General features: G+C 40.4%; 1 protein-coding gene, 1 non-coding gene and 1 pseudogene across 2 annotated transcripts in view; 2 read left to right on the top strand and 1 right to left on the bottom strand.

Moving 5' to 3' along the window:
- Window positions 1-27021, top strand: part of Trabd2a (TraB domain containing 2A) — a 133584-nt gene that overhangs the window by 20389 nt on the left and 86174 nt on the right.
- Trnaa-agc (transfer RNA alanine (anticodon AGC)) lies at window positions 17435-17505 on the bottom strand. Its single transcript has one exon. It is a non-coding gene; the product is annotated as a tRNA-Ala (tRNA).
- On the top strand, window positions 18732-19608 carry LOC113200386 (heterogeneous nuclear ribonucleoprotein K pseudogene; annotated as a pseudogene).

Raw genomic sequence — 27021 nt, 5'->3', positions numbered from 1 at the left:
AGAGCACCCACATCCTGAGGCATGAATGAATAAACAGGAACAGATAAGCAGGAACAGAAAGAATAGAATGCAGACCTGTACCCCCTAGGTGGCCTATATGCTAGATTTAAACAAACCAATAAGAAACCTGTTGCTTCCCGCGCGCGTGCGAAACCTGTCCCAAACCCTATAAAAATCTCTGTATCCCCAAGCCCGGTGTGCCAGTTCACCAAAGCTCCGGCTGAGGTTCTGCTGGACACCCGCAGGCGCCTGTGTCCCAATAAACCTAAACCTCTTGCTTTTGCAGCCAGTGTTTCTTGTGATTCTCCTTGGACAGGGAAACGGGGGTTCTTTCAAAAAACGGGGTGTCTTTCTTTTATAATATGATTTTTCACTGGGCAGGGGCCAGATTTCACTAATCTTTTTGTTGTTGTTATTGTTGTTTGTTTGTTTTGTATTGAGAATTGTTCCCCAACTCCCTATCCCTTTTTATTTTTTATTTTGAAAGAGGATCTAAGTTGTTTAGGGGCTTCTCTAAGTTGTTGAGGCTAACTTTGAACTTACAGTCCTTCTGCCTCAGCCTCCTGAGTCACTGAGATTACAGGCCATGTGCCCATGCCCAGCTCTTTGTGTCTTCAACACCTAGCAGAGAAAGTCTGACACCAAGAAGATAGGTAGCAAATAACTGTGACTGGATGAGTAAAGAATAGATGAAAATTTGAGAGAGATTTTGGGGGTTGAATTAGAATTGCTTGGCAAGAGATTGGGCAGGACTGGTGACAGGGTGTGTCTAAAATGATCCCAGGTTTTCTGGTTTGGGTGCAGGGGACATTTACTCATAATTCTTTGGATGCTGAGTGTATAGGATTTGCAGACTAATTGCCCAGTTCTCAGACACCAACTGAGTATCCAATAATTCAGTTTAATTCTGATACTTTCTACCTAGAGTTAGAGTCAGATCCCACCAGTTAAAAAGCTCATTCCCACAAGACAGCCTTCATTTCAGACACCAGTGACCAGTCTCATGTTGACATCTATATTTCTGACCAACCAGCTATGTAAATCCCTGGGATCCCTTGACCATCCTTCTTCACATTCAAAAATGTGCTGGAATGGCTTACAAGACTCAGGGAAACTTTTGAGTTTAAATGTGTAAGGATATAACGCAGGAATAGCCAGGTGGAAGAGATGCATAAGGCAAGGTATTAGGCATTCAGGGCTTCTCTGTCATTTCAAGGCACAGCACCTTCTTAGCACTTCAGTGTGTTCACCAACCAAATAGCTCTTTTGAACCTTATCATATAGTTCCCCCAGACCCTCTACTGGGGTGCTCTACTGCTGTACTACATCCCCAGCCCTTTTTATTTTTTCTTTTGAGACAGGGTCTCACCAAGTTGTGAAGGCTGCCCTCAAACTTGCAATCCTCCTGTGTTAGCCTCCTGAATTGCTGGGATTATAGGCAGGTACCTCTGCACCCCTGATATTATATATGGGTTTTAATGGAGGTTTCATTATGTAGACATGATTGATCAAAGTACTGGCTATTGATGATTAATTCAACCTTTAGCCCTTTTCCCCTTTTGGAAGCTGGGAGATAGGGCAGAAAGTTCCAAGTCTTTGTCAAGGCTGGCTCTTGCTTGTGGCTAGCCCCATCCTGAAACTATGAAGAACCCCCAACCACCAGTCATCTCATTTGCATGCGAAAGACACTTTCCTCATTCCTGAGATTCCCAGGGTTTTAGGAGCTTACATTTATCACTGGAGGTGGTAGTGCCATTAAACTAGGTGGCAGATAAGAAGAACAGATATGAGAAAAAAGACTTATTTCCTTCAGCTACCATGTAGTGACACAAAACAATAATCACTGCTTCTGGTTCACTGGCATCAGCATCCCCATCTCCACTCTTGGTCTGAGCTGACAACCCCCAAATACCTACAGGCTTTTACTAACCAATTCCCAATTCTCTTCCATGTGTTTACAGTCTTGTGGTTTTCAGTGTTGTGCAGAATGCCTCCTTCTGAACTTGCACTAATTAGTGTCTTTGGTTTGTCCACTTATCTAGGGATCTTTCAAAAAGAGGTCTCTCACCTCTACCCATATCTCAGGCAGCTTTGTGAACAAAGTTTCTCATGTGATACATTTTCTATATTCAGAAGAACTACAGAATATAGATCAAGGCTCTTTCATGCATATAACTGAAAGCCTGGAATGCACAGGTATAACCCAAAAGGGAATTTATTGGCTCACCAAACTGAAAATTCCAGAGAATAGACTTAACTTAAGGCATGCTTGCACATGTAGGAAATAACTTTTTTTTAGGTGGTACTAATAAAAGTGTGCCACTATTTTGTCTTTTAAAACTGTTTCCTTGCACATGAAGGAAATAACTTTTTTTTAGGTGGTACATTTATATTTAGGGATATAAATGCTGTCGGGCCCTGATTTTTACTCCTGATGACTCAGGGTCACTTCTTATCTCTCAACTTTATTCTCAGGAGGTTCTTCCCATGCAGTGCAAGGAGGGTGAGGGGGCTGCAGTTGCCATAGACTGTTCCTTTTATGCTTAAATCAAGCCAAAAAGAGTAAGCCTTTTATCTATCTGTGCCTGCAACAACAGTCCAGAGAGTTGCTCTGATGTGGCTGGTAGGATTGTTTGTTGGCCTCTGAATGATCTCTAGATCAGGGACTGCTGCAGGCCTGGGTGGGGCTGGGGGGTGGATAAACCACAGATATTGACTAACTTGCTAAAATCCTCCCCTCCCAGGAGGTGGAGCTCAAATACTGCCAGCACAATGACAGGTCTACAAGTATGTGCCACCATGCTGGGCTCCTATACCTTTGCTACTTGAAGTCATCAAATTTATTTTATTTTGAGATGGTCTTACTAAATTGCCTAGGCTGGCCTCAAACTTTTGGTCCTCCTGTCTCAGTCTCCCCAAATGCTGGGATTACAGGCCTGCACCACCTTGCCTGGCTCTCTCTTAGATACTTCTATATTGCCTGAAAATATGGTACCACTGAGTCATGACTCCGGATTCTAAGACAGAAGTGATGTCCTTGCTTTTTCTGTGTGGAACCAAAGGACTAATCCTGTCCTGCTGGCTGAGTCAAGACTATCTACATGCCTTCAAGGCACAGGCCCTTTTTGTTTCCCTCCACCCCACCCACCCCAACCCAGTACTGGGGATTGAACCCTCTAGTGTTCAACTTCTGTTCTACTTCTCCCGCCCTTTTTATAAATTTTGAGAAGTTTTGCTAAGTTTTCCATGCTGGCCTTGAACTCGCACCCTCCTGTCTCAATCTCCTGAGAAGCTGGAATTATATGCATGTGTCACTGCTCCCAGGTCTTTTAGCTATTTAATAACTAATCTCTGGGGAAATGCAGGTGAGGGGGAAAAAATCCCAAATATGGGAAGGTTGTAGAGTCAATAAATCTCTTAATTATAGCTTTAGTCCTTAATAGTTTTCAATTATTTTTCTTAATAAAACCTAGAAGCCTAATTTATTAATTTGTTACCTCATCTAACACACATAAAGGCCCAGTGTTAGTTCTCTAGAAGCTCACAGACTCACTGAAAATTTGATGACTTCAAGTAGCAAAGATATAGGAGCCCAGCATGGTGGCACATACTTGTAATCCTGTTGATTCAGGAGGCTGAGGCAGGAGGATTACAAGTTCAAGCCCAGTCTCAGAAGTTTGAGACCCTGTATCAAAATAAAAAGGACTGGGGATATTGCTCAGTGGTAAAGTACCCCTGGGTTCAATCCCTGGTACCAAACAAACAAAAAACAAAGATGTAGAGGTAAAGCTTTGGCAGGAAAGAATTCCCCTTTGCACTAGAAGCTTGCTCAGCTATGTACTCAGCACTGCTCTATTCCCTAGAAGCCTCTGAAAAGCAGTTTCCCAGCCAGCACACAGGGGTTGAAATACTCTTTCTTCACACCAGGAGCACCCTACTACATTGTAAATGGGAGGGTTTAATGTTCATGGTGGCATAAACTTTATGAAGGGCAATTTGGCAATAACTAATAAAAGTGTACCACTATTTTGTCTTTTAAAACTGTTTCCTTGCACATGTAGGAAATAACTTTTTTTTAGGTGGTACTAGAGATTTAGCTCTGAGCTGTACCTTCAGTTCCTTTTTATAAAACTCTGAGACAGGGTCTCCCTAAATTTCCCAGGCAGAACTACAACTTGTGGTCCTTTTGGCACGTCTCTGGGATTACAGGTGTGTGCCTCTGCCTGGCTGAGCATCTTTGGCATGAAATTTTGTTGTTATTGAGAGATGCTTAACCTATCATAAACTCTCATTCCCTTGCTATTCCCCCATTAAAGCTTTGATCTTTCACAGACTAGATTTTGGTCCAGGATAGGTCCTGTGTCTCAGAACGTGACAGTTACCTGGTTGGTTCCCTCTGCTGATAGCTGAAACACTACAGTGTCTCCACCTGTGTTGCTCACCACTGTAGCTGTTGGGGGTTAAATTTGTTCCTTGCTCAGGGCTGTACCAGTTCTCAGCTCTTCTTCCTGCTCCAGTAGGGAAAGTCCCCTTCCATGCTTAAAACTGAAACCAAAGTATAACAGCCAGTTGGCCACCACAAAGGCGGGTCCCCACACCCATCATGTCTCCACCACTATAGGTTCCTAAGTACCTCTTAAATCTTTAAATCCTCATAGTTGGCCTTCTTCCTAAGAAGTTCCAAGCCCTGGCGGCTCCAGGAATCCAGCTCCTAGCAGTTTCTAAATCTAGATAAATCTTTCTTCCAGAGAGGGATTTTTGTCCCCTGCCCCCCCATGCTTTTCTTTTATGATTCACATTTTAAATTTAGCCAAGAATTGCAGAAGGATTTTAAAGGCGAAAGAAAGCCAGTAGGTGATCTTGTCTTTCTCCAAAGAGGAGGGTTGAGGAGGCATCTTCCTGACTTCTCTGGAAACCCTTAAGTTAAGGATGCAAGTGTTCTGAAGGACCACAGAAGTAAAACAAATGACTGTAGCCACTTGGAGTGAGATAATGGCAGTGGAAGTGTGGGTATGATAGAGGTGAGGTTGTAAGGACTGAGGGATGGTCCACATATACCAAGACCCTCTGCCCCAACCAATATTGGAACCTGGGATTGTTTTTGTGGTGAGAAGAGGCACATGAAATTTTGTTGTGAAATTCCACACATCTTTATTTATTTTTGGTTCTGTGGGTTAAACTAGGGTCTCCCACATGCTACCATCGAACTACTGCCCCCAGTTATCTTTTTTATTTTTCCCAGACTACATTTTTTATTATATACCTCCAATTATCTTTAAAATGTTGTTTTGGGTTTTTTGTTGGTACCAGGGATTGAACCCAGGGCCACTTAACCCCTGAGCTACATCTCTAGCCCTTTTTTGTATTTTATTTAGAGTCAGGGTCTCACTTAGGGCCTCACTAAGTTGCTGAGTCTGGCTTTGAACTTGCAATCCTCCTGTCTTAGCCTCCTGAGTAACTGGGATTGCAGGTGTGCACCACCAGTGTGAGTTCAGGAATAGGTCTACACTTCTGCTAGTTTTCTCCTACCTGCCCCTCGGTCTGCAACCTTCAGTCTGCTGGACTGCCCGTGTAACCAAAGGCTATTTGATCTCTATGGCTGGATTTAAATGGTTTTAATATTTGAATATTTTATTAAATTTATGAAATATTTTGCTTGAATTTATAGAACTGCATTTGTTTTGCTTATACTTAACTCATTTCAAAAAAATTGGTAATAATTTTAAAAATTGTGGTAAAGATGCCTAATATAAAATTTACCATTTCAACCACTTCTAAGGGTATAGTTCAGAAGCACTAAATAGATTCACATTCTTATGCAACCATATCACTATCCATCTCCAGAATTCTTTCATTTTCTCCAAATGAAACTCTATACCCATTAAACAATAATTCTACATTCTACCTCTAGCTATATCCCCACCACATCCAACTAGGGTGCTGCTGTATGACTAGCTCCTAGCAATTACCACTATAATTTGTATTCTATGAATGTGCCTAGTCTACTTACCTCAAGTAAATAGAATTCTATAATATATGTTTTTTTTAAAAAAAAAAAAAAACAGGAAAAAATAACACAAAATTTATTACATACCTGAGGCATGGAGTGTTTGATTCCAATATTTCCTTTTTTTTTTTTTTTTTGTTTTTCTTTTTGTACTGTGAATTGAACTCAGGGGCACTTTACCACTGAACTGCATCCTTGGCCCTTTCTAGTTTTTATTTTGATACAGGACCTCACAAAGTTGCTGAGCTCCTGCCTCAGCCTTCTAAGTAGCTGGGATTACGCAAGTACACCATCACACCTGGCATTTTTCACTGTATTTTTAATTTTTAAAAAAATTTTTAATTGTATATGGACACAATACTTCTTTTTCTATTTATTTATTTTTAGGCAAGCACTCTCCCTCTGAGCTCTACCACCCCAGCCCTTCACTTTTTTTTTTTTTTTTTTTTTGGTGCTGGGGATCCAACCCAGGGCCTTATGTATGCAAGGCAAGCACTCTACCAACTAAGCTATATAGCCCCAGCCCTTTCACTGTATTTTATTTTTTTATAAAGAGAGAGAGAGAATTTTTTAATTCAGTGGACACAACATCTTTATTTTACTTTTATATGGTGCTGAGGATCGAACCCAATGCCCCACGCATGCCAGGCGAGCGAGCTACCACTTGAGCAACATCCCCAGCCTTGTATTTTTAATGTTATATGTTGACAAGACCATTGTTAAAACTAAGTCAAAAGGTAGTAGAGAAGTAATGTGCTGTAGTTCCAAATAACCAACCAATGGGTCAGCCTCCCTCCCACCCTCTTCCATGGTCCAGGCATCTTCCCCAGTAGCAGCCCTCCTGCCTCTAGAAGTTAGAGCCTGGTTTCTGCCTCTACCCACAGGATAACACTGTCAGCAGAGCCAGCAGCCTTGGGTACAAAGCAGTGAGGACCTCCAGAGAGTCTCTGGGACACCATATCTTACCTTCTTTATAACTTGCTTCTTAGTAACCCTGGCCAGCTTTGAAATGGCTGGAAGCACAGCCCCTACTGTGGAGATCAGACAAATAAGCTTCCTCCCATAGATGAGAAGATGTTTTGTCACACTAAAGTACCTAGGTGGGCTCACAGCTATCAGAATTGTTGTTAGAAAAAGGAGCCCATAGTTCAGTGAACCTAAAACTCAACCTCTGATTTTGGGTTGATGCTCCCAAACTCTAGACTCAAAACTCAAAAATTTAAGCCAGAGGCTGGCAAACGATGGCCTGTACCAGGTCAAATGTGGCCTGTTACCTGTTTCTGTTTATAGTATTGTGATTGAACCCGGGGGCACTCTCCCAGAGTTGTACCCCCAGCACTTTTTATTTTTTTTTATTTCGAAACAGTGTTACTAAACTGCCAAGACTGGCCTCAAACTTGCAATTCTTCTCTCAGTTTCCCCAGTTGTTAGGATTATAGACTCCCAGCTGTACCTCTTTTTGTAGGACTTGCGAAGTTAGAATGGTTTTTACATTTAAAGTGGTTGAAAAAAATTAAAGGAAGAATTACTCTGGAGGACTTGTAATATTTATATGTAAATCAATAGTGTTCATAGAGAGCTGGAGATATAGCTTAGTTGGTAGAGTGCTTGCCTCGCATGCACAAGGCCCTGGGTTCAATCCCCAGCACCACCAAAAAAAAAAGTAATGTTTATAAATAAAAGTTTATTAGAAAACAGCCAGGCTTGTCCAATTGTGTATTACTCTGTGGCTACAGAGCTGAATAGTTGCAAAAAAGAGTGCAGAGTCTGTTTGCCTTCTGCCCCTTTAAGATTGTTAACATCTGATCCAGGCAATCAAGTTGCCATTTTATACATACAGCGGGGCATGGTGGCATGCACTTGTAATCCCATCAGTTTGGGAAGCTAAAGAGGGAGGATTGCAAATTCAAAGCCAGCCTCAGCAACTTATCAAGGTCCTTGGCAACCTATAAGACCCTCAAGACCCTTATGTCTCAAAACATAAAAATAAAAATGGCTGTGGATGTGGCTTAGTGGTTAAGCACCTCTGGGTTCAATTTTCCTAGTACCACCAAAACAAAACAGAATGTGTATATATCGTGTGTGTGTGTGTGTGTGTGTGTGTGATTTATATATATATTTTTTTCTTTTTTTGGCAGTACTGGGGATTGAAACCAGGTCCTTGCACATGCTAGGCAAGCACTGTACCATAAGCTATATCCCCAGTCATTTTTTTGAGTTTTATTTTGAGACAGGGTCTTCCTAAGTTGCTCAGGCTGGGGTTTTGGTGGTGAATTGTCACCTTTTTATGCTATCTTATAGTAGTTCTGCAAACACCTTACAGGTGAAAAGGGGTATAGGAAGTAACTTTGCAAGCTAGGTTTAATGATGGTTTTCCAGTGATTTAAGGAATATTTATTTTGCCCAAGGCCATGTTTCAGATTTCAACAACTGCCTTTACAAATTTGTTGTCTTCTTCCCCCATCCTCCTTTTTTTTTTTTTTTTTTTTTTTTGATAGTGCTGGGGATTAAAACTTGGACCTCATGTATGCCAAGTACAAGTTTGCCACTGAGCCATATCACCACCCCTGCAAATTATTTAACAAAACCATTTTGCCCAAGCCATTTAGAATAAACTACTCATAGAAATTTAGAAATGTCTTCTGAGGACAATTCTGGGCCTGCCCGCAGATACTGCCTTGGAGAAGAGGTAGTTCATCCTTCACTTGGACATGTATCTCCCTCAGCTGTTTGTCACAGTCTATAAATCCTAGCCTCCATTTCCACACTTCCTTCCACATAGACCAACTTTAGAGAAATGTGGAAGCCAGCACATTTCCTTTGGCTCTACTTCCTAACGCCCTGTGTTATTCAAACTACTACCACCAGTCGCCACCATCCTTCTCACTACCATCACTACTGCCAAAATCACTACCACAACCATCACCACCAAGATCACCTTGAAACTCCACTTATCTGTAGAAGACTTAGTTGAAGAAAGGAAGCAACTAATAACTAAAGAGAATTAACATTGGTCATGTCTCGGAATAACTAAGAGAGTCACCAGTGTATCTTATGGATCTAAGGGAGGCCAGAGAGCTCTGCCAGGAACATCCCCTCTATTCAAGGTTGCTGGTGTGTCCTCAGCTCCATAAACTAGAAGCTCTTTGTGGACTCTGATACTGTGGTGTAAATATACTCCTACAGGTATAGAATGTTGTTTTTTAGCATATAACCCAATGGGATGATCTCTTAAGTCTGTTTCAGAATGTTAAGTACTCAGTTCAATTCTTATGTCAGGACCTTCTTCCTCTAGGTTCACTTTTTTCTTCTTTTGGTGCTGTGTATTGAACCCAGAGCTTTAGGCCTGCTAAACAAGAACTCTACCACTGAAATATACCTCCAGCTCAAGTCATCTTTATAAGAAACTCCAAGATAGAACATTTATTTCTAATTTTAATACCAAGAAGAGTTGTCTTAGTCCATTTTCTGCTGCTTTGACAGAATACCACAGACTGGGTGACAACCAACGCTACAAGTTCATTTGTCTTATGATTCTGGAGATTAGGAAGTCCAAGAGCATTGTGTGAAAATTCGTGCTTTGTCATAATCTGGCAAAAGGGCCAGCAAGCATGTATAAGCCAGGGAGAGGGTAAGAAGGAGATATACTAACCCACGCCCACAATAAAATGACATTAATCCATTCATGAAAGCTGAGGCTTCTTGATCCAATCTCTCATAGATTTTTTTGACCTCAATATCATGATAGCAATTAAATTTCAATATAAGTTTTAGAGGGAACATTCTAAAATTTAAGAATCTGTCTTCATCTCACAGATAGGTGAATCATGCATGTAGCAAAGCAGATATTCCTTTTAACGGAGGCTGTTAAGCTGTTTGGAACCAGATAATATGGCCCAGCTCTGGTAAATGTTGAGTTCTTTAGGCTCTGAAGTTTTGAGCCCCATTCTGGCTTGACACTGCCTCAGTCTTAATTTCTGTCTTTGTTGTGGTTTGGATATGAGGTGTCCCCCCAAACCTCCTGTGTTAATGCAGGAATGTATGGAGGTGAATTTGAATTGTGAGAATTGTAACCTAATTATACTAATTTGAATGGTCTGAGTGGTAACTGTAGGCTGTTGGGGCATAGCTCTAGAAGGTGGGTCACTAGAAACACTCCCTGAGAGGGCTGTTCTTTCCTGAGACCCCTTCCCCACACTCTCTCTGCTTTGGAGCTGCTATGAGCTAAGCATCTCCCGCACCCCTACTGTGCTCTTCAACCATGATGTGCTGCTTCTATGGACTGAGACCTCTGAAACTATAAGCCCCAAATAAACTTTTCTTCCTCTAAGTTGTTCTTGTCTGGTATTTTGGTCACAGTGATGCAAAAGGTGATTAACAACAGTCTTGTTATAACCTATAAACTGGGGCTGGGGGTGTAGCTCAATGGTGAAAAGCTTGCTGAGTGTGCTTAAGGCCCTGGGTTTGATCCTCAGCACTAAATACATACATACATACATACATTCATACATAAGAACATACATACACACATATATATAAAAAACAAAACCCTCTAGAAAAACCTTAAAACCTCTAAAGCAAGATGGAAATTAAATAGGTAGATGTCAAATAACCTTCCCACACATACATGTTTGATAGATTGTGTTAAAATGTGGGAGACCTCTGAATATTGAACATTGAAATTAAGGTTGTTGAATAATCTCCTGACAATAATTGCTGCACTGTTTCTGCAGTTTTAGCAATAGAAATATTCATCTAATCACAAATGTATTGAGTACCTACTATGAGCTAGTCACTATTCTGACACTGGGCACTCAGCCATGAGAAAAAGTCAAAATTTCCTGTCCTTTAGGGTTGGGGATGTAGCTCATTGGTAGAGTATGTGCTTAGTATGTGTGAGGCTGCAGATGCGAAACCCAGCACCAGTAAAAGAATTCCTGCCCTCATTGAATTTGCATTCTACTGGCCTGATGAAATGCTCTCTGAAAAATGGAATTCATTTCTACCACTTAATAGCTGAGTGTCTTCAGGGAAAATCACTTGCCCTCTCCGGGCTGCAGTTTCATCATCAGAAAATTGGGAATGAGGTTTAACTTACTATAAGAAAAGTAAGAAGAGGGCTGGGGATGTGACTCAAGCGGTAGCGCGCTCGCCTGGCGTGCGGCCCGGGTTCGATCCTCAGCACCACATACAAACAAAGATGTTGTGTCCGCCGAGAACTAAAAAATAAATATTAAAAATTCTCTCTCTCTCTCTCTCTCTCTCTCTCTCTCTCTCTCTCTCTCTCTCTCTCTCTCTCTTCTTCCCCCCCCTCACACTCTCTCAAAAAAAAAAATCTTTAAAAAAAAAAAAAGAAAAGATATGTAAACATCATTGCATGGTCTCTACTGTTTGATTCCTGTGCTTATGGCCTTGTTTAACAAATAACTTTTTTGTGCCTAATTTTTTTTGTTTGTTTTGTTTTTTTGCACTAGGGATTGAACCCTGGGGTACTTAACCACTGAACCACATCCCCAGCCCTTTTTATTTTTCATTTTGAGACAGAGTCTCAACTAAATTGCTTAGGGACTTGATAAGTTGCTAAAGGTAGCTTTGAACTTGAGATCCTCCTGCCTCAGCCTCTGGTGCTGCTGGGATTATAGGACTGTGCCACCATGCCTGGCCTAATGTTCTTATATTTTTTTTAAAAAAAATTGGGATAATAACACTTAAAGAATTGTGAGATCACTAACAAGGTTAATAAATATGAAAACTGACACATAGGAAGTCCCCAGTAAAAGTTAACTATTCTCAATTACACCAAAGTGCTCAGTCCTATGTCTCATGTCTCTGTCTTTTCTTCCTCTGAAAATATAACATACATTTATATAATCCTATAACTGGGACTATACAAGGTAAGAAAAGTGTGATAATTAAAATACATTCCAAGTTCCAGGCATGAAAGGCAGGATCAGAACAGGTGTGGGCTGGTAGCACGGAGGGTGAGTAGAACCCTTCACACTGAGAAGCTTCTGAGACTGAGGCTCTCTGTTGAAATCATTCCTGTTACCAATGACAGCTAAGATACTTCACTCATTGTTCTTCACCACCCCACCCACTTTTGTTTGCCATGTGGTACTTAGGATGGACCCAGGGATGCTCTGCACTGAGCCACATCCCCAGCCCTTTTTATTTTTATTTGAGATGGGGTCTTGCTAAATTGCCAAGGCTCACTTCCAACTTCTGACTTTCTGGGATTACAGGAGTGTGCTACCATGCCCAGTTCAATTTGTCATCCTTTTGCACATCAGAAATGCCACTTGTGGTCTGGGGTTATGGCTCAGTGGTAGAGCACTCACCTAGCACATGCAAGGCCCTGGATTCGAGCCTCAGCACCACATAAAAATAAATAAATAAAAGGTATTGTGTCCAACTACAACTAAAAATGTGAATATTAAAAAAAAGAAGAAGAAATGCCGCTTGTAAGAAGTTGCTGCTTCCCTTATTAAGGGAGGATTTCAAATGCTGTCTTCAAGAGCACCTCCAATGTTTTCCAGTGTACTGTTTTACCAGATAAAGCATTAATATGCTCTTTTTTTTGGGGGGGGGGGGGGTGGTGTTGGAGATTGAACCCAGGACCTTGTGCATGAGAAGCAAGCACTCTACCAACTGAGCTATATCCCCAACCCTTAGTATGCTCTTAAAGGAAAAAGGAACCCTTTTTGTCTTTTCTCTAAGGCATTTTACAAAGAATAATGGATGCTTTTGGTGAACAAGGAGTGCCAAAGAGCAGTAAATGAGAGGGAGCATCTTCACCTTTGAGGTTGGGATAATGAAAGTTGAGCAGATCCTTTGTGGAACTGAGTACTGACCACAGACTCAGGTTCTGAAAAATGTTATGTTCTATATTTTTAAATTTCATTTTAAAAAAATCTCAACCTAATTCCTATTTTTCAGTTACAGTTCCTTAGTCAGTAGTTAGTGTTTTTTGTTTTGTTTTGTTTTGTTACAGGGATTGAACTCAGGGGCACCCAACCACTGAGTCACATCCTCTGCTCTGTTTTGTATTTTATTTAAAAACAGGATCTCATTGAGTTGCTTAGCGCCAAGCTTTTGCTGAAGCTAGCTTTGAAGACATGATCCTCCTGCCTCAGCCTCCCAAGCTGCTGGGATCATAGGCATGTGCTACTGCACCCAGCCAGCCAGTGAGTGTTTCTTTTGATTTGTGAGGAAGGTGTAGAGGATGCTAGCATTAGGTGAGGATTCATCCCTGCTGTTGTCTTTGGAAATTCTCCCCCCTTCACCCTGGGGAAGATATTGCCCTTTGGGCCCAGGATGGTTGCAGCTCCTTCCCTATGGGAAAAATCTGGCTGATCCTAGATCTTCCCTAGCATGGGACCACAAGGGCTGGGGTGTCTTGGGCTTCTTCCCTGCTGTATGCTAGGGAACTTCACAAGCTCTTCCCTCCCCAGACTCTATCAGGAAGAAAGGGGGAAACCTTTTTGCCCTCAGACAATCATGAAAACCTCTTCAGGTTGCTCTAACTGCTCCATCTCACTGGCCTCTACTGTAGCTTGGGACCTTTCTCAGATCTTTTTCTTGTTTTTCTTTTTCCTTCCTGTTTCCCCTCAATCTCTGCCACCACCACCCCAACCCCTAATCTATCTCTATCTCTCTTACTTCAGAACATTTGTTCCTGCTTCCCAAAGGGAAATTCTGACCCAACCTAATTGAATGGTCTTCTAAATCCATTCTGAATGTTATAGTCAAGACTCTAAAAAATAATCACCTTCTTATGAATCAGTGGGACTCTTGGTATTTCTTTTATAACATTGGTGTCAATCCATTTCACTTATTCATATGCTGTTGCTATTTTAACTTTGAACAGTTAACTATTAGATCAATTAAGAATAAAGAGGGGCTGGGGCTGTAGATCAGTGGCAGAGTACTTACCTGGCATGTGTGAGGCACTGGGTTCAATCCTTAGCACACATAAAAAAATAAAGGCATGCTGCCCGTCTACAACTAGAAAAAAAAAAGAATAAAGAAAATAAGAATTTTATTTTACCGTTTTTTAATTCCTTCTTGTTTATTCTTTCTTTATGTGGACCTGAGTTTTTATTTATATCATTTCCCATCTCCCTAAAGAACTTCTTTTGGTATTTTGCTATTGTTGTTTCTGGGCTGGTGTGGCTCTTAAGTACTGTACAACTCTATAAATTTTTTTCTGCTTTGTTCAAGATCATGGAACAACAATATAACAAAATGTGTTCCAGTTATGTGCTGCCATTCCAGAAATGGCCACCAGATGGCGGTCCTCCCCTCCTTTCAAATGTCTAAAGACATTGGTACAGTAAGGAGGACCTGCATCCTGGGGCTGCCAGCCACCAGGTGGTTTAAGTTTCTTGGTCTATCAACATTGCATAAAGAGAAGTTGTCTATTCTCCTTCTAAAACATCCAATGGTTCTTTAGGAAGGAAGAGCTGAATCATAAAGATGGTATACTGGGACATTGAAGGTGAAGGCATCTTTAAAACAGGGTTAACCCAGAAAGTACAGATCAAAAATGAGGACAGGAAGGCTGATCCTGTAGTTCTGTGTCTGAAGATCAGGTAAGGACCAGGATGGCAGCCTTTCCTTGGGAGACTGAGTCCCTGAAATCATCATACCTTGAAGAAGATGAGAAATCCACTCCCAAATCATCCAGGGACACAAATGCGTTTGCCTCCAGGGCAAGTGATAGGTGCAGCTGTTGGGGGAGGTAATTAAGGTATCATGGAAGAGCAATTTCTTCATGAAATTATTTAAATTCAAAACTGCTTAAGACACTATGCTGGCTTAAAAATACATCTGAAAGCTACATAGTTTTAAAATGTTTGGACCAGCATAACATCCAAACCTCTTACTATGTGTTGTGGGGACCTCCCAGGGTGGCACAAGCAGGACCACATATAGCAGCTTAATTCTAAGGGGGACCATTCTCATTGGAGCCTGAGGATAGTGCCCCTGGTGTTCCAAGGATTGTACAATGCTGCTGACAGGCATGCTAGGGTCTCTCTTCTCTGGGCTCACCTCTACCATCAGCCTCCAGCTCTGCAATCACAAGAAAGTTGATGAGGAAGTGGATTATGTTCAGGTTGGTGGTACTATGGGGTCTCAAGTGTCCCTTTGTTTCAAATGACCCTGGATCTCCTGAGCCCAGTAGAGGCAGGTTTTGAGGTGCAACCTTACCCTGCATTCTGCTACATAGCTGCTCCTTAACAGCCCTCAGCCACAATTCCTTCTCACATGGATAATGTGGATTTAAGGAATTGCTCCCAGAATGGGTGTGGTGACAAACACCTATAAACCCAGAGACACAGGAGACAGATGTGGAAGGATCACAAAGTTCAAGACTACTCTCAGCAACATAGTGAGAACTGCCAAGAAGGAAAGGAGGAAAGAAAGAAAAAGAGGCAAAGAGCCACCTGGATTTATTTGATCCCTAGTACTGGGGGAAAATTGCTTGCTGACTGATTAGACCCATAATGTAACAGCCTTCTATGCCCCCACTGCCTGGACCTGCACTGGTCAGCATGTGTTTCTTCCTGGCATAGGGGACCAAGAATTGAGGCTGTGTGTCATTGGGCTAGGCAGACAACTTCCCAGAGTGGTGGTGGAGGGAGAGGCTTCCAAAGGTTTCTGTGGCACCTTGAGCCTCTGCCCAGATTGGGAGAATCTAGTCAAAGCAGGCCTTTGCCAGCTCTAGCACTTCCCAAGGGAATTAGGCATTAAAGGTGGCAATAGTTTGACTAAAGGGCCCTTCTTCTATATTGTTTCATATTGTCAGGAATACCTCTAGAATTTCTAAAAAGAAAGGGCTCCAGGGAAACAATCTGGTTGAAAGGTGATAAGAAATCAGGAGAACACCTACCAATTTGCCTTGAAGCTTTGTGAGCCTAATAAGGACTCTGTTTTACAACTTAATACAAACAGCAGCATTCCCATAGATGCCATATTCACACTTATATATGGACATTCTTATAAGAGTTTATTTGATTTATAAGATTGATCAAGATTATAGCGAGGCAAGCATTTCTTGATACAAATCATGCTATGGTTGAAAGGGATGTTCATGAGCAGTGTTGGCGATAAGGAAATGTGATTGGTTTTAGCATCCAATTGGGCCACTTCATCAAGGAATACATTGGGAATGAGAACTGTCTCAAAAATAAATAAATAAAAATAAAGAGGACTGGTAAGGTAGCTCAGGGGTTACATGCCCTGTGGGTTCATTCCCCAATACCAGAAAAAAAAAATGTTGGTGTTTTGAGTACCAATGGAGGAGATATTATGTGGACTGACTTCAAAGGGAAAAGGTGGGAGAAGTATCAAGATAAAGGGAGGAAGGTTTAGGAAGACTCTCCAAGACTAGGAAGGTTCAGAAGTCTGTAATGTACTCAAGAAGCTGAGACACCCCTCCCCCCACTCTCTCCATATACAAGGAAGAGTTTTTCCCTCCAGAAGCACCAGTCTGGTAGGTATACCTGATACAGTCTTGTATGTTTAAGAACAGGGCAGGTTATAAGAAATGAATCATTAGGCAGTTTCATCATTTCTTGAATAGCATAAGGTGCATTTAACCAAACCTATATGGCGTCGTAGGTCAGTCACTCCTTGTTATGGCCTATATGAAGTCAAGAGCTATAGAAAGACAGGTGCCTCAATGCACATCTGTAATCCCAGGGACTTGGGAGACTAAAACAAGAGGATACCATGTTCAAGGCCAGTCTAAGCAACTAAGTGAGAACCTGTCCCAAAATAAAATTAAAATGTCTGAGGATGTAGCTCAGTGGTAGAGCACCCTTCGGTTCGATCCTCAGTAGTTCCAAGAAAAGAAAAGAAGTACAGTACATATTTTAGTCAGCATTGTGTCACTGTGACAAAAAGACCCAATAATAACAACTTACAGGAGGGAAAGTTTATTTTGGCTCAAGGATTTAGAGATTCAGTCAATGATCGGCCAACTCTATATTTCTGGGCCAGAGGTAAGGCAAAACATCATGACAGAAAGGTGGGACAGAAGAAAGCTGCTCAGTTCATGATAGCCAAGAAACCAGTCAGGGAGAGAGGAGGGATGGAGGGAGCTCTTCTTACCAAAGACAAAATATAAACCACAAATGTATGCCCCCAGTGATCTATTTCCTCCTACATACTATACCCTACACTCCTACAGTTACTGCCCATCAAAGAATTCAAATGGATTAGTCCACTGATTAGATTACAGCTCTCTTAATCTAATAATTTCACCTCTGAACATTCCTATAATGTCTCACACATAAGCTTTTGGGGAGGACATCTTATTCCAAACCATAACAGGACAGTAAGTACGTAAACCAGTAATTTAATAATTTATTGTCATTATCAAGTATGTGCTGAATACAATTGTATGTACTATTTCTTTTCCTGTGGTGTGCTGGGGATTAAACCCAGGGCCTCTCGCATGCTAGACAAGTGCTCTACCACTGAGCTATACCACCAACCCTGTTTATTTTATTTTGAGATAGGGACTCATGGAATTTCCCAGGCTGGCCTAAAATTTGCAGTCCTTCCTCAGCTTCCCAGCTAGTTGGGATTACAGATGCATTACAACATGCCTGGCTTGTACTATACTTTTATATAAATGGCAGAAAAGTAGATTTATTTCTACTAGTATTCCCATATACATGAGAATAATACTTTGTTCTATAAAATTGCAAAAAGAAAAAACTTTTCAGTTCTATTACAATTTTATGGGACCACAGTCATATGTCCTATCATTGACTGAAACATCATTTATTTGGTACATGGCTATGGTGAGATCCAGGTTCAGATTTAATTTCATTTAGAAAAATACAATAATGTAGCAGGGTGTATTGGCACATGCCTATAATCCCAGCAACTTGGGAAGCTGAGACTTGAGGATCACAAGTTTGAGGCCAGTCTCAGCCACTTAGCGAGCCCTTGGCAACTTAGTGAGACCCTGTCTCCAAAAAAAATAAAAATAAAAATGGCTGAGGATGTGGCTCAGTGGTAAAGCACCCCTGGATTAAATGCCCACTATCAAAAAACTAATTAATTATAAAAAAGGAAAATACAGTAATGTACACAGAGGAGCCAGCACCAAGTCTAGGGTATATGAGCAATGCCTTTAAAGTGAAGGAGTCTGAGCTGGGAGTCAGGTACAGGATTAAGTTAAGTAGCATGGAAGGCCAGAAGATACGAGATGATAGAGACCTGGGGCAGACATAAGGCTCAGGGTAGTATATAAAGGAACCATCCTTTCTTAAACATGAAACAAAATTAAAAGACATAGTGGAGGGGCTGGGGATGTGGCTCAAGCGGTAGCGTGCTCGCCTGGCATGCGTGCGGCCCGGGTTCGATCCTCAGCACCACATACCAACAAGGATGTTGTGTCCGCCAAGAACTAAAAAAAAAATATTAAAAATTCTCTCTCTCTCTCTCTCTCTCTCTCTCTCTCTCCTCTCTCACTCTCTCTTTAAAAAAAAAAGACATAGTGGAAATGCTGAACAGAGTTATGTATAATTTTAGTGAATAAATTACATCATAATAGCCTGAGAGAAAATATTTTCTACATAGATTAATTCTGATTAATATCCCAAACCCCTACTTATCCATAGCCAAAGGACAAAGAGACCAGCAATGTCTTGCCTGCCTCCAACTTACTTGTAGCCTATAGATTGGTATGTCCATTTAATACAAGAAAATGGAAACTGAATGACCAGATGAAATCTTCCCCAACATTGAAACCAATGGCAAATTTGGTAATTGCCCTGTAGAAGATAGAAAAGAGGAACAAGCATTTAAAAGGTCTAAAAAGAGAGATGAGATGGTTGAATTATGCATTCTGCTTCAGAGCAAGAACACTGGGCAGCAATTGGAAAAGAAGGTGATGCTATTAAAGCTAAAATAATATATTAGACTAAAATACCATTGTTTCAATCCTAGACAGCAGTGGCCCCACACATATATTGAATATCAGTGCTGATATTGAAATAACTGGAGAAATTTGGAAGAAAATTATCTCTTCCTTGGAAGAGGGCCTGCAGTTGCCATCACCCACTGCAATTTACCATTCGAATCTGCTATGGAATGTTTAAATTACCTTTGACTACAAGTTGAGACAGTGATTCTTCAGTCTGGGAGGAGGAATTTTGGGGTCAAAGGTCTAAAAGAACTCTGAGGGAACACTAAGACAAAAATCAAGTTTTTCCAGGAATTCTGTCTTCATTCCACTGACAGAGTTGTTCTATTGGAGGAAAGCCTGATATAACACATAAAGATCGTCCTTGATCTTATATCTGAATCTCCCATCAAAGGATATGCTCAGCCTTATAATCTCAATTTTTATGATTCTTGTGTTTTTACAGTAAGTTTTGATCACCACTCTGGATGTCCTGTGGGATTTCCCATATGGAAAGAGGTAGTTTTGACAGAATGGTCCCTGGTCAGGGTGGGTGGCCCAATCCTCATTCTAGAAGAGAATATGATATGAACCCTCATCAAGATCAACACCTCCTCCTTCTGGTGGAGGTGGTCTGGGTGGTAGCTGGTGTTGGAATCTTCCTCTCCCAAGCTCTTAGAAAGGGAGACCTAATGACCTATGACAGGGAGGAAGACCTGGAGACTGCTATGATGGCATAGTTTTCAGGGCAGATGAACTTGGAACTCTGCAATAGTTCTTGTGCAGGGAATCATGTTTTATGTGGGAGAGATACTGGGGATTGAACCCAGGGGTGCTTTACTGCTAAACTAGTTCCCAGCCCTTTTTATTTTTGAGACAGGGTCTCACTGAATTACTTATGCCCTTGTTATGTTGCTTGAACTTGTGATCCTCCTGTCTCAGATTCCAGAGTTGCTGGGTTTACAGGCAATTGCCACTATGCCTGGTTTATATGGTGATCTTGGTGGACCTATTATTACAACATAAATAACTATCACCAGAGATTTGGCTAGACCTATTATTGGCAAAGGTGATCAGTGTATTAAACAAATCCACCATGAATTAGGAACATCAATCAAAATTGATAAAACTTTAAAAGGATCTGAAGATGGGAGCATTACCATTTTAGGAACACAAGACCCATACAGAATGTATCATATTTTCTGCAGAATAGTGTGAATCAGTAAGCAAATGTTGAAGGATTCTAATGCAGGATAATTGTGTGTGTGTGTGTGTGTGTGTGTGTGTGTGTGTGTGTGTGTGTGAGAGAGAGAGAGAGAGAGAGAGAGAGAGAAGCAGTATTCTGGAACATTTTTCTAAGACTAGTGATGAACTGAAGGAATCCTACAATCTTTTTAAAAACCTACTTTTGTTTAAAAAAGCAGCAGTCCTATGATTCACAGGCTCTCTGCATTTGAGGTGCAGTGAAATCTCTGCTGTTCACCAGATACAATGTTTTAGTTCCTTCTAAATATGGTTGGTGGAGGGAAAGGCAGGCAAAAACTTAACTTTGAAACAGCAGCAGAGAGAGTGAATTTAAATTTTTGTTCATTGTTGGTGATTTAACCTCCAACCCCTACCCCATAATTATTGTGAGCACCTTACTTTGTGGTCTCTGTAAACGTTTGAGGGGATGGGACAAGAAGGAAAGTAACAATAGTCTACCTGTCCCTGGCATCTGTTCAAAGCAGTGTGCAGAATATAATGCTCTTTGGTAAGAAACATTCTGACTTTTAAAATAAATTTAATGAACCTATAAAAAAGAGAGCAAATTTCCAATTAGCTTATAGGAAATACTCAACCTCATTAGTAATAATTGAAATGCCAACTTAAAGGATATACTGTACTATCCACTAAGGTGATAATAATTTAAAGATTATTACATATATTGATAAATACTATTTCCTTAATAAAGAATTCATTTATTTACTTACTTACTTATTTGGATGACTTGTCTGGATTGAACCTGAGTCTCATGCTTCCTATTACTACTGAGCCAAACCCTAATCCCAGTTCTCTATCTTGATTGAGGCAGTGATTATACAAATCTACTCGCAGTAATAAAATGACATATACACAGATGATATACCAATATAAAATTCTGATTTTGATATTGTATTATAATCATGTCAGAGTAGAAACTGTCTTTGGAGCTTCAGGTAAATCTGTAATTTTTTAAGAAAAAAATGTCAAAGAATAAAATTTAAAAGACAAAAAAATAAGTATATAAAATAATAAACTACATACAAGAAGGGAGGGACAGAGAGAGAACGAGAAAGGAGACACAAAGCCCAGGTAAATAAAACATTAGGGCTAGGGCTAGGCAGGGCAGACTAGGAGAGAGGGGCTGAACATGGTAAAGGGTAGACACAGATGAATATGGCATTACCAGCAACACCAATTTGTATTCCAAGATCATATTCTGATCTTTCTTTCTGATTTCATTCTGGAATACTCTGTTTTTTGAAGTATACAGCTCTAACTCAATCCCCTCCTTCCAATAATACCTGTCCTTAGGAAAGATTCTATTTTGTGTGTGTGAATTGAACCCAGGGCCTTACACTTGCTAGGCAAAAATAACACCCCTGAGTCACATCCCCAGTCCAGAAAAGATTCTGTTTTAGTCAGCTTTTCTGCTGCCATAACCAAGACATGACAAGAACAATTTTAGAGGAGGAAAAGTTTATTCAGTGCTCATGGTTTCAGAAATCTCAGTCCACAGACAGATGGTTCCTTTGCTTCAGGCCCAAAGTGAGGCCGAACACCATGGCAGAAAAGTGTAGTAGAGGAAAGTAGCTCAGGACATGGCTACTAAGAAGCAGAGGGAGAGCTCTGCACACCAAAGACAAAATATAAATCCCAAGGCATGCCCCCAGTGACCTGCTTTCTCCAGCCACCCTCTACCTGCCTACAATTATCACCCAGTTGATTCCTATCAATGGTTAGATTACAATTCTCATAATCTGATTATTTCACTTCTATTCTTACATTGTCTCACATGAGCTTTTGGGGGACACCTCACATCTAAACCTGAGCAGATTATGACACTTTTGCTCCCATTTTCAGAAACTTGTTTTTCATGGTGAAGTGAAGATAATATAAAGTCATTCGATACATCAATCAAGAATGGTGAGATTTGTGGATAGAAAATGTTGAAAGGCAATTTTATAAATATGCCTTTGGTTGTGTATAGTGCATTGGAACTCAGTTTTGCAGCTGAAGAAACTGAGGCTTGAAAAAGTTATCTAACTTTCCCAAAGTGGCCAGGTGCTCCCATCAGGATAGAGTTGCTCCTTAGGACCTTTCTTTCTTTCTTTCTTTCTTTCTTTCTTTCTTTCTTTCTTTCTTTATTTATTTATTTATTTATTTATTTATTTATTTTTTCAGGTGCTGGATATTGACCTTGCATATGCTAGGTAAGCACTCTCTCACTGAGTTCCATCCCCAGCCCTCCTTAGTAATCTTGGAACCATCCCACCCCTTGGTAGTTCAGGGCTGCCTCCTTGACCTTTGGAGACTAGGGCAGCCAGTCTCAGCAGGGGCTATGTACAGGGGCATGCCTTTTCGGCCTCCCTTGAAACAGTATTATGTAGTTCTCAGACTTGGTGTCTGTGTAAAAAACCCTTCTCGCTTCAAGATTAGGAAAGATACTCTTTACATTTTTCTAGATTACATTACAATTCTTTTTTTTTAACATTAAACATCTTTAATATAATCTGGAATTTGTTTCTTATTATTATTATTATTATTTTGTACTGGGGATTAAACCTAAGAGTACTTTACCCCTAAGTCACATCACCAGCCCTTATCATTTTTTATTTTAAGACGGTTCTCTTTAAATTGTTAGGGCCTTGCTAAGTTGTTTAGGCTGGCCTCGAACTTGCAGTCCTCCTGCTTCAGCCTCCCAATCCCAAATTGCTGGGATTACAGATGTTTGCCACCATATTCGACTGGAATTTCTTTTGATGTATATTGTAAAAATATCTATTAAAAATGTTAAACTAATTATCATTTATTCACTTAAGTGGTATTTATGTTCCATTTATTGAATAATTTTTTTTTCAACACTCATTTGAAGTACTTTTTTGTTTTTGTAGTACTGGGGACTGATTGAACTCAGGGCCTTGCACATACATGCTAGGCAAGCGCTCTGCCAATGAGCTACACTCTCAGCTTTGAAATACTATTTTTATTATATATATACAATGATTAATGTTTGAATCTATTTCCCCCATCAATTCCATTGATCTAGCTGGCTATTCTAGCACCAGTGCCAAACTTAAAATTTATTGTAGGTTTATAAGATATTTATCTGATAATGTGAACATTTGTGATGGTTAATTTTAGATGTTATTGTGACTGGATTGAGGGATATCCAGATAACTGATAAAGTATTGTTTCTGAGTCTGTCTGAGAGGGTGTTCCTGGAAGAGAATGGTATTTCAATTGGTAGACTGAATAAGGAAGATTCGATTTCCACCCAGTGTAAGTGAGCACTGTCCAAACAGCTAAAGTTCTGGGCTTCTCTGGCATTTGAACTCTAGGACTTATATCAGTGACTCTGTGGGCTCTCAGGCCTTTGGACTTGAACTGAGAATCATACTGCTGATGTCATATCTCTCTCTCTCTCTCTCTCTCTCTCTCTCTCTCTCTCTCTCTCTCTATATATATATATATATATATATATATATATATATATATATATATATCTCCTATTGGTTTTTTCTCTGTGGAGAACCCTCCCTAATAAAACATTTGTCCCCTAAATTTAAAAAATATATATTTTTCTCATATTTTTTCTTCTGAAATGATTTGTTCTTTTCAAAAGATAATTTCATTGAAGTCTTAATTTTATCTATTTTTCTCCTTGAATTATGCTTTTTTAAAAAAATGTTTTATCATTTAGTCCTTTGTTTATCATCTTTTCTTAGATATTTTGTATTACATAGAATTGGACTCAGCTGCATATGACAGAATGCACCTTAAAACCCAGTGACTGAGCTGGGCATTGGCACATGCCTGTAATCCCAGTGGCTTGGGAGGCTGAGGCAGGAGGATTGTGAGTTCAAAGCCTCCCTCAGCAACTGAGAGGTACTAAGCAACTCAGTGGGACCCTGTCTCTAAATAAAATACAAAATAGGGCTGGGGACATGGCTCAGTGGTCAAGTACCCCTGAGTTTAAACCCCAGTACCCCCCTCAAAAAAAAGTGACTGAAATTTCACAGAAGCATATTCCTCTCCCAGATAAAGAGGTCTAGAAGTAAGTAGCATTCAGGCCTGGTATAGTGGCTCTGAGGTCACAGGCTCAGAACTAAAGCATCTTCTAGCTCTCTGCTCCATGATCCAACATTTAATTTCTCTCCTTAGGACATTTCATGGCCTTGGGTGAGAGTGGGCTAGGCTTGGCCTGACATGGACTGGTGCCCATATCCAGAAAGACACATGCCTGACAGAATCCAGGTGCTTATAGGAGGAAATGGGAAATAAATTTCAAACAGTGGTGGTTCATTTTATGTGCAGACTTGATTAGACCCCATGCCCAATAACTTAATCAAACAGTCTAGATATTGTTGTGAAGGTATGTTGTGTCATTAACATTTACAGTCAGTTGACTTGAAGTAAAAGAGGTTGTCTTTGTGGGCAGGCGGCATCCAATCAGCGAAGGCCTTAAGAGCAAAACTGTTTCCCTGAGAAAAAGGAATTCGAATCTAAGAGTATAACAGAAAAACGGATCCAGGTTCTGGCCTATAGATCTGACCCATAGACTTAAGATTAGCCAGGGGTTGTGGGAGCCAATTCCTTAAATCACCATCACCCTCCATCATATGTGTGTGAGTGTGTATGCGTATGCACTATTGGTTCTGTTCCCTAACTGATACAAGTACCAAACATGCTCCTGGGACCCCAAAACAGCTTCAGCAATTAGTGTTTTTTTATTTTTTGGTGCTAAGAATGGAACCTAAGGCCTCCAGCATTCTAGGCAAGTGCTCTACCACTGAGCTACATCCCTCCTCCCAGCCATTACTATTTATGTCATGTCATTCTGAGGACTATTCACACAACCCCTGAGATTCGGCTTCCTTACTGGGCCCCAAGCCATGTTGCTGAGGGCCATCCACCCTGGTTTTCAGCCTAGACTGTCTTGAGTTGTTAGTATTACTGTATCTATGGTGTGGTTTTCTATTAGTGCTTTAATGAATCATTCTAAATGTAAATTGTGTGTGTTGGGGGCGAATGCTGGGAATTGAACCCAGGGACATTCTACTGAGTTACTCCCTGACCCCAATCCTTTTCTTTCTTTTTTTTTTTTTTTTTAAAGAGAGAGTGAGAGAGGAGAGAGAGAGAGAGAGAATTTTTAATATTTATTTTTTAGTTCTTGGCGGACACAACATCTTTGTTGGTATGTGGTGCTGAGGATCGAACCCGGGCCGCACGCATGCCAGGCGAGCGCGCTACCGCTGAGCCACATCTCCAGCCCCCAATCCTTTTCTTTTTGAGACAGAGTTTTTCTAAGTTGCCCAGGCTTGTCTTCAATTTGCCTTAGCCTCTGCAGTAGCTGGGATTACAGGATCATGCAACCATAACTCACTGAGAGTAAATATTTTATCAGTAGCCTAGTTCACTTTGCTAGAGTTTTATTTCTTCAAAATTAGGGCAGAAGATAAAATAATTGTGTGATAAGTGAAATCCATTATCATGTTGACCACAGATCTGACTTCCATAGAGTAGTACTTATACATTACTCTCTTTTTTAAAAAAGCCACTTTCTATGAATGCTGATCTGATACATTCTGATTCTTATTTTTTAAGCTTTTTATTTAGAAATAATTTTAAACCTACAAAATACTTATAAGAACAATACAAAAATCTCTCATGTACTCTCCACCTGGATTCATAAACTATTAGTATTTTGTTACATTTACTTTCCCTCCCTCCACCTACATACATACACACACAAACACACACACACACACACACACACACACACACACACACACACACATATACACACAGAGTTGTTATTTTGCTGAACTGAGAGTAAGTTGCACATAAATGACCCTTCATTCCTGTACTTCAACTTGTGTCTCCCAAGGGCATCACATTCACTTACATAATCACAGTGCAGTGATTAAAATCAGGAACTTCAACATTGCCAGTATATTATTATTATCTAATAATAATCCTCATTCAAATCTCACCAATCACTCAATAATATCCTTTACAGCATTTATTTTTTCAATGCTGAATCCAGCTGTGATATCTCTTAGTCTTTTAAAATCTGAACAGTCTGCCTTGTAATCTTCATATTTTGGAAGAAAATAGCCAGTTGCTTTGCAGAATGCCCTTTACCTTGGGTTTGTCTTGTGTTTCCTAATGCTTGGATTCAGGCTATACATTTTTGGCAGGAATATCATAATTGAAACTTAGGGCCTCCAGCATGCTAGGCAAGTGCTATACCACTAAGCTAAGTCCCCAACCTTCTTGTTATTTTAAATAATATCACATGACCTACATCCAAACCTATCTTTGTCTTCCCTTGCCCTAGTCAGTGTGATTGGGTCAACAATGAGCCAGTGCACATTTGGTTCAGGATTTTTGCCTAAACTAAATAAAGGGAAATTCTTTTCTGCTATTCTTATACCCCAGAGGTTCCTTGAGTTGCAGCAGCCATATTGGAACCATAAGGGGAGAGTCAGTTTGGGAATGAAGAAGCACATGGAGAAAGAGAAAGGTCCCTATAACATTGTTGGACTGTCTCCATCAAGCACACTGAAAGCAAAACCAACTCCTTGGACTTCTTATTTATCTGAGTAAATAAATCCTCTTGCTTAAAACAGGTTGTATAGTTGTTGATGATATTATTATCATCATCATCATCATCATTTGGTCACAAACCAAAGAATCTCCATGATGAGATCATGTACATTATTGATATTTCATCATCATCATTTGGTCACAAACCAAAGAATCTCCATGATAAGATCATGTACATTATTGATATTTTTTGTATGAAAAAGTCAGATCAAATAACCTGGACATCTGAGCAGCAGAA

Source organism: Urocitellus parryii, chromosome 12 (genome assembly GCF_045843805.1).
Source record: "Urocitellus parryii isolate mUroPar1 chromosome 12, mUroPar1.hap1, whole genome shotgun sequence".
Classification (NCBI taxonomy): domain Eukaryota; kingdom Metazoa; phylum Chordata; class Mammalia; order Rodentia; family Sciuridae; genus Urocitellus; species Urocitellus parryii.
Note: the sequence above shows the minus strand (reverse complement) of the source record. Positions and strands in the feature narration are given on the sequence as shown.